The following is a 2777-nucleotide window of genomic DNA, read 5'->3' as shown; positions in this document are numbered from 1 at the left end:
TTCACTTCCGTCAATAAGTAACATTCCCAATGCACTACAGGGCATGAAGCTTCATCCCAGAATGAAGCTCCCACAAAAGTTAGTTCTGCTCCTTTCATTTGCTTTAGAACTACAGGGATGAGGTATGCAGCCTCATGCAAAACAGGGCTGTTATTGCATACCTGCATATTGCAGAGGTATCTTTCTGCTATACCTTCTTGTATCTTCTCTGCAAGGCGTCATTTCTATTGTCTTACATCCTGCAGTTAATGACTTGTATGTTAGACATTTGAGAAAACCTGCTTTAAAGAGGGTTTATCTTCATCTGTCTTGGCTAGCAGAAGCCGGGCCAGCTCAGGGCTGCTAGGCATGGGTATCAGATGGGGGCACGAATTTATAATGATGTGCAGTATAGCGTGTGATTTATATTTTCCCACATATATTCACAGTTGCTTAAATCCTAGTTTATACAAAATATGAAAAGTATAAAGGAATCATTGAGTAAGAAAGTTGACCAGGTGATTTTGCTGTTGTGCAAGTACGTGTTAGCAGATCTAGACATCTCCTTTGTATCTTAAGGAACCAAATCAAAACAGAAAGCAATAATTTATTTTTAACAAGCAAGTAATCATTGCCTAGTTCAACAAAATATTTAAGCACAGCCTTAACTTCCATTGAAAATCAGATTATTTTCATTTGGAAAAGGGGAGACAAATCCACTACCTACAGACCTAATATAGGAAGTCCATAAATATCCAACAGAAGACTGTTTCACATCACAGGTGTTTATGTATAGATAAATGTCTTTCATTTTAGCCAACCAAGTTTCAAAATTTGTTGTGATTGAATGTGAAACTGATTGTGAAATGTGAGTGTGAATGTGAAAATTTAACATTATAAAAAGACCATAATCACTGCAATAAAAATGTAAATCAATGTCTATTAAGTTTTATCAGTAACTGAGGGCTAAGATCCTTTGAAATTTTTTCTAAAATTCCCAGTGAGATGGCTATAATTCAACATTTGGCTGCTTTACAAATACTGGAAAAGTAGACAACCCTTCCAAATCTCTTCCCCAATGTCACCAAGAGAAAAAAATATTTAAAACAACACTGAAGAAAATAGCAAATAGTCAGGTACTTCAGACTTATCTGGATGAATAGTAAGACTGGTTATTTAAGGTGGGGAAACAAACTGAGGTAAGCAACACTGAAGACAGCAAGATACGTTGTGAGTGAACTAGAAGTTTTGTTCTGCTTAAATATCAGCATCTGCTCAATTTCACTGACAATAAGATACTCATTATTCTAGTCATGTTTGCTGGATAATTATAGGAAAGAAATTACATCAGGGATAATAGTAATTTATAACCTCCAGATTCCAACTGTGACTGCAGTTTAACAAAAATGCTTTAAAGTCTTGTATATCTGAAGAGAAAACCAAGTCCTTTGCTGTTGCTTATTGCCTATCTATTGCCTCCTTGCTGGACCCTCTTCTTTTGGAGTTTCACAACAGCAGGCTTTAAAAAAATGCAACAAAAATAATGCAAGAACCCTTTACAACTCTAGAAAAAAAAGGTATTGTGGAGGTAATTCTGAGAGCTGCAAACTGTCACTCTGTTTATACATTACATGTTTTCCCATCTACCCATATCTGTCTGTGATATCTACTCAAATACATGCTCTCCCTAGCAAAGGCTGCCCATCTCCTTGCATGCTTACTGCTGTTAGTGCAGTGTCTTGACAACAAGATATCATCTGATATCATCTGGCGGTACCAAGTGTAGAAAGGATACCCACTGCAGCTAAAATAACCATTTTAGTCAAGATTTGGAGGAATTTAGCTTGAGATTTGAGGTTGCCCTTGCATAGATATTGTGCTGGTTTTGGCTGGGATAGAGTTAATTTTCTTCACTGTAGCTGGTAAAGTGACAATGGCACATTGATGCTTTAGTTGCCGTTAAGTAGCAGCTCAGCATCGCTAAGCAGCGCCTGTAGTAGTCAGGGACCTTTCCAGCTTCCCGCGCTCTGCCACGTGGGCGAGAGGCCGGCAGGGGCAGGGCCACAGCCCAGACAGCTGACCCCGACTGGCCGGTGGGGTGCTCATTCCATACAACGTGACACCATGACCAGTACATTAACTGGGGCAGTTGGTGCATGGGGGGGTGGTGGTGGCTCTGGGACTGGTGGTGTTGGGTCAGTGGGTGGTGAGTAGCTGCGTCTTGTGCTGTTTGCTTTGGTTGTTTGTTCCCCCTCTCCGCCCCAGCTTTTACCTCTCTTGTTATTTTCCTTTTCATTGCATTACTGCTGTTGTTATTGTTTTATTTGAATTATTAAACTGTTCTTATCTCAACCCACAAGTTTTCTCACTTTTATCCTTCTGATTCTCTCCGCATTCTGCCAGTGGGGAAGTGAGCGAGCGGCTGTGTGGGGCTGAGCTACCAGCTAAACCACAACAGTCTCTTTTAAATTTATATGGAACACTTCACGAATTTGCATGTCATTCTTGTGCAGGGGCCATGCTAATCACAGAGGAGAATCAGGGATTCTCCGTTGGCGCGATATTGCCGCCGGTGCACTGTTGTGGTGGCAATCAGCACCTGTTGTTCTTTGACCCTCAGCAATCCCACAACAAAAGGGTCCTTCGAGAGGCCAGGCAAGGTAGACAGCTGTTTAATTTCCTCCGTCTCCAAGGCAGCTACGCCAAAAGCCCACTTGTAACCTTTTGGGTTCTTGAAATACCCTCTCCTGAGGTAGTCTATGCCAAGGATGCACAGAGCCTCTGGGCCAGTCACAATG

General features: G+C 41.3%; 1 pseudogene; it reads right to left on the bottom strand.

Annotated features, from left to right (window-relative positions):
* Window positions 1–2447: 2447 nt before the first annotated feature.
* LOC142052181 (U6 spliceosomal RNA) lies at window positions 2448–2507 on the bottom strand (annotated as a pseudogene).
* Between the last annotated feature and the right edge of the window lie 270 nt (window positions 2508–2777).

This window comes from Phalacrocorax aristotelis, chromosome 1, assembly GCF_949628215.1.
Source record: "Phalacrocorax aristotelis chromosome 1, bGulAri2.1, whole genome shotgun sequence".
In the NCBI taxonomy this organism is placed as follows: Eukaryota; Metazoa; Chordata; class Aves; order Suliformes; family Phalacrocoracidae; genus Phalacrocorax; species Phalacrocorax aristotelis.
The sequence above is the reverse complement of the archived record's forward strand: the minus strand, read 5'-3'. Positions and strand labels throughout refer to the sequence as shown.